A 12,631-nucleotide genomic window follows, 5' to 3' on the forward strand; every position below is an offset into this window, starting at 1 on the left:
TTTCCTTTATGATTAATAGTTCCCCGAAACTATTCATGTGGGTGCATTTCTTTATCACCTCTCTCTCCTCTCTCTCTCTCCCTCCCCACCTCCTCCCCCCTTTCCACATCCCACCTCCCTCTTTTCCCCTATTTCGCTCTTTTTATCACAGCTTTTAAATCCTCATTCTTGCTTGGGATATTACTTTTTATTACTGCGTTAAAAATGACCACAAAGTTGGCATCTTAAAGCAACACAAATTTATCATCTCGAGGTTTCTACATGTCTGAAGACTGGGCAGAGCATGAATTCTCTGTGCAGGGTCTCACTGGGCTGAAATCAAGGTGCCAGCTGGGGCTGCAGTTCTCATCTGGGTCCTCTTCCAAGATCACTGGTTGTTGGAAGAATCCGTGTCCTTGAGGCCATTGGATGGAGACGCTCCTTTTCCTGCTACCTGTCAGCCCAGAACTGCTTTCCCTGGCAGTTCCTTGTCATCTGCCCCCCACTGTCCATTCACAACACGGTGTTTGCTTCCTTCCAGAGCAGCTAGAGTCTGTCTTTCTGACCTCCTCTTGTACGACCAGCTGGAGAAAGCGCTTTGCTTTTAAAGGACCAATGTGGTTAGGTCAGGTCATCCACTGTGCCATGTAGCATAACCTAGTCACTGGAGTAAAGCCATCATGGTTCCAGCCCCAGCGCTGATGCAGGGCATGCGTACAAGGAGCATGGGAAATCTTGGGGACCATCTTGGAATTCTGCCTACCATATTTAGCTTCGTACTCCATTTGTGTACCATGTTGTACACATCAAAGTTTTTTCTTTTTCTTTCCAGGACACGATTCTGCCCTCCTATTTGAACCACTCTTCATTTGTCCTCTGAGAAGCCAGTTTCTTGAATCTCCCCTTTCTCCTTCTACACTTCCTGAGCTTAGAGGGTATGATATTATATTACTTATATTACTTATCTCTCCTCCATAGGACTTAGTACCGTGTCTTACCAGCGAAGATGTTCATTATATATTTGTGGGATGAGATTGGATTGGTTCGAATCATTGCATGTCTTTGAGAAATTAGGCATTTAGCTAGCAGACTTTTTTTTTAACATCTTTATTGGAGTATAATTGCTTTACAATGGTGTGTTAGTTTCTGCTGTATAACAAAGTGAATCAGCTATACATATACATATATCCCCATATAGACTGCTTTATTGCACTTCCAGGCCTCAAGGACTGAGCAACAGTCATCTGAACCTCTGGCAGTCAGCTCGCTGGACTCACGCTGCAGTTACCTGTCTAGGTTGCTAGGAGAGAGCTCCCAACCAACTGACGATTCTATGATTTCATCGAATGCAAGGGGCGGTCAAGAATGATCAGGGGGAACAAGGCCTCTTTATAAAGAGTGCATTAAACTCTCTACCTCTTTTCCATTTCATGCTCACTCATTGTATTTTTTTTTAATGTACTTTAAAAATCTTTTTGAAAGCAACGTTTTTTCTATTCAAGTGGAATAATATGATTCACCCTGCACTGCCCATGGTCCCTACTGTGCTTCCAGGGGATATAGCAAAGGGCTACTTTCCCTTACAGCCTTTGATTTGTTCCTTCTACATCCTGTAATTTCCATCCACACCCAAGAGCCAAGTGCTGTGTGGGGCTAATTAAACACTATAATTATCCATGAGTTATGGCCCAGAAACAGAGAGAAAATCTAACACATGTCTGATTGTAATATCAGGTAAATACTCAAGGTATGTGACTGGTGAAATGCAAAATATTCTATTCATTTAATATTCATGATGAATACTGAATTAGTCTAATCACATTAGCTATTCTTTTCATTTATTAGGTGAGAGTGATTAGATGTGAATAGCTGTGGAAAAAACCCTCTCAAGTTGCAAAAATTAGACTTCTACAGTTTTATTATGTTTACTTTCAACTGAGGGTAATTGTCTGTAGATTTCTCTGAGACTAGTCTACACCCCTCCCTTATCTTTGCCCCTTGAAAAACTGAGTGCAGATTACAAGGGTAGAGAGAGCAGATGAGACAATGCAGATCTGGCATACAAATGCTCATATAGATTGTACAAACATGTGAAAATATTGCATATCAACATTGCACTTCCAAGGATATGACCATACTATTTTTTCTTTTATTTTTTTATTGAGGTATAATTTACATACAATAAAATGCATAAATCTTGCCACTATGGAAAACAGTATGGAGGTTCCTCAAACAGCTAAAAATAGAACCACCATGTGATCCAGCAATTCCACTCCTGGGTATATATATATATCCAAATAAAATGAAAACACTAATTCAAAAAGATATGTGCACCCCAATGTCCACAGCAGCATTATTTATAAGAGCTAAGATACGGAAGCAACTTAAGTGTCCTCAACAGATGAATGGATAAAGAAGATGTTAAAAAAAAAAAAAAAATAGAAATGAGAAGAAAATCCAAAAAAGAGGGGATATATGTATACATATAGCTGATTCACTTTGCTGTACAGTATAAACTAACACAATATTGTAAAGCAACTATACCCCAATACAAATTAAAAAAAAAAAAGAAACTAGAAAAAAATACACACTCACACAATGGAATGTTACTCAGCCATTAAAAAAATGAAATTCTGCCATTTGCAACAATATGGATGGACTTACAGGGTATTGAGCTTAGTGAAATAAGTCAGACAGAGAAAGACAAATAGTGTCTGTCATCACTTATATGTGGAATCTAAAAAATAAGACAAACAAATATAACAAGACAGAAACAGACTCACAGTTACAGAAAACAAACTAGTGGTTACCAGTGGGGAGAGGGAAGGGGGAGGGACAAGATAGGGGCGGGAATTAAGAGATGCAAACTACTATGTATAAAATAAATAAGCAACAAGGATATATTGTACAGCACAGGGAAATATAGACTTTTTTTTTTTATTCCCAAGAAGAAAAAAAACCACCATATTTATTTAGTTTAACATTTACCCAGATCTAAAGAAAAAGATGTCAAAAGATAACCTAGGACATATACCTACGCATGCACCCCCTGACCCAGATAACCTAAAAGAAAAAAATAAGGGCAAAGTTCTGTCCAACAGACAAATTTATCTTCGCTTCTGGAAGATGTTTCCACGTTCTCTCCCTCTTGCGGCCTCTTGGGCCTTCAGAATAGCAGCCTTTCCCCGACCGGCCCTGAGCCTTGGGTTTATTTTTCATGCTCTTTAACATGGGTGCGTTTTTCAGCACGTCAGGCAAAATAAGAAAGCGGATCTTGCTGCCATGGATGTACACCTGCTCCAGCTGTGCCACTCGGCCATCTCTGTATGCGACTGTGATGTTGGACATCTGGCAGTTCATGTTGTCCTCGGCTTCAATGAGCTTCCCTCGATACACCTCACCAGTGTTCATCTCCCATGTCATGATGTGACCCTCAGCCTCATGTAGGACTTTAATCGCATGCCAACAGACATCTCGGCAGGAAGAGAGTTCGGCTCTGGTCTCCTCTTCCTTTCTGGTGCGGAGGTGACTCTTGCGACTGTGAAGGCGTGAGGCAAGTGAATGGCGGGTCCTGCCTAGACATTATTTTGCACTAACTTTAAATGGAGTATAATCTATAAAAATATTGAATCACTGTGTTGTACACCTGAAACTCATATGATATTATAAATCAACTATATTCAATAAAAAAATAAAACTTAAGTATACAGCTCAATGAATTTTTACCTAAATAGATGCCCATATAAGATACAGTTCAAGATCCACATTTCCTAGAAATGTTCCCTTGTTCCCCTTCTCAGTCAATACCCACCGCCTCCCCAGAGGTAACCACTATTCTAACGTCTATCTCCATACACTGGGTTAGCCAGTTCCTAACTTCATCCAAATGGAATCATACAGTCCCATAATACTTTTTAAAGAACTGTATGTATAAAGTCAATTAAATAGAGAAAAGCAAAACAAAGGGGAAAATCTATTATCCCACCACCACCACCACCAAAAATGAAAAAAAGAAAACCTTCAACATTAAAACAATTGATATATACATATCATTAAATATTTCAGACACGACAGAAAAGTATTTGGGAAAGCCCTCACTTTTCAAGAGTTGTTTATTACTAAGCAAACCCTGCTGGATCTTCCCCATTGGTTCCTTCAGATCCCCTCTCCATCCCTCTGCAGCCTTCTCTGGGCCCCTGGAGGCTGGCCTTTGTGGGCTACATCAATGGCTCCCGGCTACCTTGTGTCTACTTGGGAACTGAAAAGGATAGCACTAGCCATAGATGGGAGGGCAGCAGTGAGTTAGGTGGGCATGTTCATTCCCCTGACTCTCCCTGCTTCACCTGAGGCAGCCTCTCCTAAAGCTAGCTGCTCTCCCCAAGAGTAGGAATGGCCTCTCCCCTTGACTCTTAGGCCAGGCTGGTTACACTTCCCAGCTTGGGCTTGCCCCTGATTGCTTCAGCACCTCTGGCTGGCTTTCCTTCATCCTTCCCATGCCTTTGTAAATAACCCCTTCATTAAACTCTACTCCATTTGAATGTGCTGTCTTCTGCCCCTGACTACCATCCACATTAAGTTTTAAATAGGGTTTTTAGGAAATACTTTTGCGTCCATCATGTGCATAGGCTATACATTGTTTCATGGGTGATAAACTGTTTCTACAGGTTCGCTTTATTAGCTACCTCCTTCTGATCAAAGGACACTTACATCATTCACATCCCTAATTCATCCAATCTTTAAGCAGAACAAGGAAACTGGTCTTCAGGCCTGAGCAGTAGAATCAACATTGCTACAGTGAACTGAAGCCCAAGGCGGATGAGAAAATAGTCAGAAAACAACTAACTTATTTTAAGTGTCCAGATCCAGACAAACTGCATCCTGGAGTGTGAAGATACTCAGAGGTGCTGTCAGAGCCACCATCTTTTTTAAAGAACTATGGAAAGAACCAGAGATGTTTACTGTGAAGTAGCAAAGACCTGAGAGGAGGGGACAGGATAGCTCTCTAGGGATGAAACCGTCTCTGAGGCTCCAGAGGATGGGTTCACAGCCAGACGGTGGAGGTTACAGTGAATGTGGCTCATGGCCTGTCAATTTCACTTCATTCATTCACTTATTCAACAAATAATTACTGAGAATCTACCACCTGCTGGGCACTGTACTCAGTGCCAGTATAATAAATATAACAGTAAACAGAGACAAAGCTTCTGATTCCATAGCTTGTTTTTATGGGAATAGACAATAAGTAAATAAAGGAATATATAATACGTCAAGATTGATAAGTGCCGTAAAAAAGTAAATCCAGGTAAAGAGGGTATAAGGAGGTGAAGGAGGGCGCTCCCTTTTATATAGTGTGGTCAGGTTCAGATGTCTGAGAAGGTCTCTTCTCTGAATGATCCACTTAGATATCTGGGTGGTGGGGTGGAGGTAGGAATTCATGTGGATACACAGGAGAAAAATGGTCCAAGTGGAGAGAATAGCATCTACAAAGGTCCTGAGGTGGGTGCATATTTCACCATGTTTGGGGAATAGCAAGGAGATGATGACTGAAGTCAGACCATCATACCCAGCGGTGAATAAGGAATTGGTAGAAACTAAGTTTCCACCTTAATCTGCTGGAGACAGATTGTGTAGGGTCTTGGGCCCTTAATAGTACTTTGCCTTTTACTTTGAGTGAGATAGGAAGCTATTGGAAGATACTGAGCAGAAGAGAGATAAGATATGACTGTTTTAAAAGGATCACTCTGGATCTTGTGTAGAATAAACTATAGTTGAGTGGAGGAGGAAGTAAGGAGACAGTTAGGAGGCTGTTAACCCCCATGAGAGAGGATGGTGAGCTGGACTAAACTCAGGGTGTCAATAGAATGGTGAGAAATGGTTGTTAGATTGGATATATTTTTGAAAGTAGAGTCGATAGCATTTGCCATTGAATTGGAGGTAGGATGTGATAACAAATGATGTGTCAAAGATGATCTCAAGGTTTTAGAGAAGAGAAAATTGTAGCATGTAATTGTCATTTATTGAAATAGGAAAAACTTCACAATAGCAGATTTCAGGGGAAAATAAGAAGTTTGGTTTGGGATGTGATAAATTAGAGACATCAGTTAGACATCCAAGCAGAGTTGTTAGGGAAGCAATTGGCTATATGAGTCTGGCTTTCAGGAGAGAGGGCCAAAATGGATATAGAAACTGGGGAGTTATCAGTATATGAATGGTATTTAAAATCATGGGGTTAGATGAATCCCTCTTTCCCACCCCTAAGTGTGTGTAAACTGAGACCTGAGCCCTGTGGCACTCAAAGATTTTGAGGTCATGAGGAGGAGAAGGAACCAAACCATACCAAAAAAAAAAAAAAAAAAGATTGAGGAGGAACTGCCGGTGAAGTGAGGAGAACCCAGAGGGAGTGGTACCCCAGGGACTAGTGAAGAAAGTGCTTCAAGTGATCAACTGTAGCTAAGGTTGCTTACAGTAGACCAAGCAAGATGGTGCCTGAGACATATATCCAGGGTAAACTCTAGTTCAAAAAGATACATGCACCCCAATGTTCATAGCAGTGCTATTTATAATAGCCAAAACATGAAAGCAACCTAAATGTCCATCGACAGATGAATGGATAAAAAAGATGTGGTGTGTATATACACATATATATATGTGTGTGTGTGTGTGTGTGTGTGTGTATACACACATATTACTCAGCCATTAAAAAGAATGAAATAATGCCATTTGCAGCAACATGGATGAACCTAGAGATTATTATACTAAGTGAAGCAAGTCAAATACCATATGATATCACTTATATGTGGAATCCAAAAATATGATACAAATGAACTTAATTACAAAACAGAAACAGACTCACAGACATAGAAAACAAACTTATGGTTACCAAAGGGGAAATGGGGGGATGAATTGGGAATATGGGATGAACAGATACACACTACTGTATGTAAAATAAACAACAAGGACCTACTGTATATCACAGGGAACTATATTCAATATCTTGTAAAAACCTACAATGGAAAAGAATCTGAAAAAGAACGTATATATACATATATATGACTGAATCAGTTTGCTATACACATAAAACACTGTAAATCAACTACATTTCAATTAAAAAAATACATTTTTGAATTTTTAAAAAGAAATTTCAACATACCTTAAAAAAAAGATAGTGCCTGAAAATCATCTGTAACTTCTGGCAACACGAAGTTCTTTTGTGACCTTGACTAGAGCCATAGAGGAGTCATGGGAACAAAGACCCACCTGGAGGGAGTTCAAGAAAGAACTGGAGGGGAAATGATGGGGCCAGAATGTATAGACAACTCTGTCAGTGGGTTTTGCTGTAGTGAAGAAGACAGGAATGGGGTAGTAACTATAGGGGGTGTGGGGTGAAGGAAGATGCTTTGGGTTGGTGGTTTGGCTCAAAGATGGGGACCATTCCACCATGTTTTCAGGTGGCAGGAATGATCCAGTAGAGCAGTGTTACATGTTGATATGGGGGACAGAGGGGAAACTGCTCAGGGCACATCCTTGAATAGGGTAGAGGATAGGAGTCCTAGTGCACAAATAGGAGGGGTTCTGTAGAGCCAACCAGAGTCATTCTTAGCTTATCTGCTTTATATTTTGCAGTTCCACAGAGACTTTCACCAGCGGAAACATGAGTGTTTAACTACTGATGTAAAAAAAAAAAAATTGATAACTATTTGCTTTATTTATCCCTCACATGTTTTTCTGAGCCATTTTACCCCCATCTTACTAATAAGGAAGGCTCATAAAAGTTATATGACTTGGGATTAACAATATACACACTACTGTATATAAAATAGATGATCAACAAGGACCTACTGTATAGTACAGGGAACTCTACTCAATATTCTGTAATAACCTATATGGGAAAAGAAGCTAAAAAAGAATGGATATATGTATAACTGAATCACTTTGGTGTACATCTGAAACTAACACAACATTGTTAATCAACTATACCCCAATATAAATAAAAATTAAATTTAAAAAAATAAAAATAACAACAACAACAACAAAAGTTATATGACTTCATCAAGTTCTCAAAGCTTATATGAAAACCAGGTCTCAAACTAGTTCTGGCTGATTCCAAAGACCATAAATGTTCCACGACATCGGAGCCTAGAATTCCCCCAGAAGGTCCACCAGCTAATGAGAAAGGGACAAGATCATCTTAAGATGCCAGGCAAAGAAAAGCACAACTATGTAAACCTAGAGAATCCCACACACAAGCATTGAGGAAGCAAGAGTAAGTTACAAGCCTGGCCCCTATGCAGTGAAGCCTTTGGGGAAGATGTGGTTCACTTGATAGATGGTAAAGGCAGAGAGTGATGGAGGCATCAGTATTTGACAACATTATAGGAAGATCCTGAGAGGAGCTGGTCTCCAAATTAGGGCTGATGAGTCCCGTGTGGATGGGAGGGAGCAAATGTTTCCACTTGAAAGTGGGGCGGTGGAAGTTGAGAAAAGCATTATGGGGCTTCTTTGGGTTTCCAGCCACTTCAGTGAACACTTATTAAGCCCCTACTATGTACACAGCACAGGACTTCATGTTCAGGAAATGAAGAAGCGCAGTCCTCCTTCCAGAAGTTACACAATGAACAATTCGAATTCACATAAGATTTCTAAATACCTGTATCAGTCAGTGTTCTCCAGAGAAGCAGAATCAATAATGCATAAATAGAGATATAGATGATATATATAGATATAGATCAGATACATTTATTTCAAGGAATTATAAGGCAGGCCAACAGTCTAGAAACTCGGGCAGAAGTTGATGCCGCAGTCTTGAGGCAGAATTTTTTTTCTTCTCCGGGAAACCTCAGTTTTTTTTCTTAAGACCTTCAGCTGATTGGATGAGGCCCACCCACGTTATCCATGGCAATCTAGTTAATCAACTGTAGCTGGTAACCACATTTACAAAATACCCATCGGGTCAACACCTGGATCAGTGCTTGAGTAAATAACTGGGTACTCTAGCCCAGCCAAGCTGTTACATAACACTAAGCGTCACAGTATCCTATCAGTTCCCAGTTTATTCCATAGAAGCCAAACGCAGGTACTTTATTTTAGAGACTTTCGCCTTTTAGAATTGCTGTTGCCTGATCAGGTGTTGAGCTGTAGACCAGTGAGGGGCCGGAGGAGGGGCCGTCTCCAAGCCTTGGTACTGTTAAGGGTGGTTTATAAAGGTTCTAATTCATTGTAATTAATTTTTATTGTGCAGAGGCAGAAGGCTGGCGGAATGAAAGGGGGTAATTTCACAAGTCAAAATAACAAATAAGTAAATACAAATAGTCCCTAACTTCCCAGGAGCAGATCACCATCTCCAGGTCTCGCCACCCGGAATGGAACACAGCCCCGAGCCCCTGTTGCTCCCCGCCACAGCAGACAGACAGACAGACACACACCCCCCCCCCCCCCCGAGAGATTCACCACGGGGCGGGCTGGGGGAGAGAAGCCCTCCTCGGTTGCACTTGTTGCAAACAATGAAACGTTGCACGGAGCCTCTTTGTTCATCTCCAGGCTCGGAGCCCTGGAGAACCGAGCAGCGCAGGCGCGTGTGCCGGATATTAAGTCTCATTTCAAAGCCGCTGAGCCGATGGCGTAACCTGACGGGGGTGACGTGGGAGCGGCTGCGTGCTGGGAGTGGCAGGCTGGGATCCGCTTTGAGCATCCGCGTGGAGGGACAGGAGATGCAGAGAAAGACGAGGCTCTGGGCTGTGGGGTATTTTCTTTTTCGGAGGGTGAGGCAGGAAAGGAGGACTTGACTTTCTCCGGCCTGAAATCCTGTGTTGGGGTTTCAGGAGTCTTGAGTAATGACTGGTGTAGGTTTCTCATGGAGGACTCATTTATCTAGGTGCCAGTGGGTGAGCCTGGCTTCCCAAGCTTGAAAATTTAGATTTATTGGGTGCCAGAAATTGGACTGGACACCATTTAATAGGCCCATGCACCATGAAGGTGAGGGTGGGAGGATAAGTGTCAAGAGGGCAGAATGGTTGGGGAAGAGGCTCAGTGTGAAGAAAAACAGCAAAATCTGATTAGCGCGGCGTAGAATGCTGGCCGCGGCGGGCAGGAAATACAAGACTCTGGAGAAACCGGTGGTTTCTGAACAGAGCCGAAATCAGATAAACCTTCGGGAAGAGAGAGATGGAGGACAGGAAATAATTAGTCTCTCGGAACTTAAGGAAGGGACTTGTTGGAGGGGGAGAGAGAGAAAGAGAGAGAGGGAGGGATGGAGAGACAGACTCCTGAAATCTACACAAGGCAGAACTGCCTTCAGAAGAGGCGGATCGATAAGAAAGCCATTTGCTGGTTACAAAAAAAAAAAAAGCATATATCTTGTTCAGCCTCTTGCTCTGAAATAGAAGAAAAGCTTTGGGATTTATGGAATGTGGATTTACATAGAGAGGCCCTGGAATATATAAATACTCGGCTGACTTCTAATGTCAGCGAGAGAAAGGCCGAGGGAGGCACGTTTGCAGGAGGGAAAGCGCAGAGGGAAGTGAAATCCAAACCCTGGACTCCGTGCCTCATTCCCCAAGTGAACGTGGGGAATTCATATCCCTTCTCCGCGTGCTTCAATTTCTTCATTATTTTTATCTGTTTTCTCCCTGGGGCTGGGGAAGCAGTGTAAAAATGACTTCTCAGGCTTTGAGACATTTAAACAAAAAACTGTGTAATGCAACGCAGCTGATCTGAATCTCTGCTCACAAACATAGATATTCATTCAATATTTATTGTGTTTCTTCTCAGTGCAAGGCACTGAATTAGATTCGTGGGTGGAGATGTGCATGGTAAGTACTTCATTCATTCAACAAATATCTGGGAGGAAAATCTTCCCGCAAAGCGCTCCCATCTTTGTGGGGATAGTTGGGCAGGTAAATTCACATGCACGGCATGCCGGAGACTTGAAGGAGGGCCAACTGAATCAGACAGAAGAATCACAGACACCTTCCTGGAAGAGGTGACTTACACACAGGCTGTGGGCCCCTGGCACTCAGTGGTCTGCTGAAAATCACATTTCTCAGTCAACAACCCAGATGTTTGGGCTACATGTCAGCACACATCTAGGCATTTGGAAATGCTTGGATTTCTGGTGATTAGATCCAAATGCCCACCAGCACTTGTAGAAAGGGGACTATGCATGTACCTTGTATATAATGCAAGCATGGATCGTGTAATAATTGTTTTTATGAGCCATTCTTCTTCCACCAGGACACAGATCATCAAAATTTTTCACTATTTATTATACATTAGTTTATCACTTGCCCTCAATTACATGGTGAAATTTATATGTTTGCACATGACCAAGGTGGTAGGCCCCATGGCCCAAGGCAATTAGATAAGGCCTTAAAGAAATCAGACTGTGAACAAGGCAGAAGTTTAATAAAATTTGAAACCCACAGCTGTCAAGCTACATGCAGCCCTGTGTTCACAAATATCAGGCAAACATCATTACAGAATTGGTCAGGGTAAGAAGCACTTTGCATCCCATTTTGGTGACAGATTTAAAGACTCTGTCGGTGCGTGTGTGTGCACGCGCGTGCACATGTGTACATATACATACATACATGGGTATATCAGCATGCCTGCATATGTATATGGTGTACTTATATTGACGTAGGGATGTGCTAGAGGGAGGAAAGTGAAACTGCGTAGGCAATGCTTCTTTTCAGCTGTCCCCAGTCACTTGGTCTCTTCTTTTTTCCCTCTCCCTAATCACCGTCTTATCCCACACAAACCCCCAGACAGCTCAGAGCTCATGCCCCTCACCTCAGTATTCCCCCTCCAGCTCCAGAGAAGCCTACGCTCTGATCCCTAATTCACATAAATGTCCTTCCCATGAAATATTTTAATTTAAACCACTAATATAGCCAAAAGATAAAGTCCAGATGATGGTAGAACTTTAGGAATGAATTGGCAACAAATCAAGGGTGGATGTGGGGGTGAGAGGAACAGGAGAGACTTTTCTGATCAGGGGAAACGTACAAGAAAGAAATGATGATTCTGAACACCTGGAGAGGAGCCTCAGCGCTAATCCCTGCTACATCCGGCAAAGCACTTGCATCCTCTTGGAGTCAGTCTCTTTTCTGTCTCCCAGAGCCTTTTGCAATCACCTAGATAGATACTTATCAGAGTGCATAGTCACTTATTAGTTACTTGTTTCCGGCCATCTCCCCCTCTAGACGGTGAGCTCTTCAAGCGAGGGGACCATGTCTTCCCAGGTTCTAGCACGATGCCTCGCTTGTAGTAAATGCCCCATTTTGAAAACCTTCCAATGAATTTAACTATTCTGAGTCAGTTTCTCACCTGCAAAATGCAAGTTTCTCCCCTCATCCATCCATTTATTTACTTGCCATTTGCTGGACAACCTGCTAGGTTAAGTGCTATAGGAAGCATACAAATGCATAATCTAGTAACTTATCTAAAATAACATTCCCTGCCTACCTCCCAGTACCATAAGGAAGAACAAAGAGACCGTGTGTATGAATGAGCTTTGGAAACTGTACACGCTACCTGAGGTAAGGGGGGATCTTTATTCTTACTCATTACATGTGTCGTGCTGATGCTCTGGGCCTTCCTGGCCCTGCAAGGGTTATTTTTGCAGATTCCCCCTGTCTCCCCTCTCTGTAGCTCC

The 12,631-nt window shown here is 42.1% G+C and overlaps 1 pseudogene; it reads right to left on the reverse strand.

The window, feature by feature from the left end:
* Positions 1-3,030: 3,030 nt before the first annotated feature.
* LOC133099105 (small nuclear ribonucleoprotein Sm D3-like) lies at positions 3,031-6,525 on the reverse strand (annotated as a pseudogene).
* Positions 6,526-12,631: the final 6,106 nt, after the last annotated feature.

This window comes from Eubalaena glacialis, chromosome 10, assembly GCF_028564815.1.
Source record: "Eubalaena glacialis isolate mEubGla1 chromosome 10, mEubGla1.1.hap2.+ XY, whole genome shotgun sequence".
Classification (NCBI taxonomy): Eukaryota; Metazoa; Chordata; class Mammalia; order Artiodactyla; family Balaenidae; genus Eubalaena; species Eubalaena glacialis.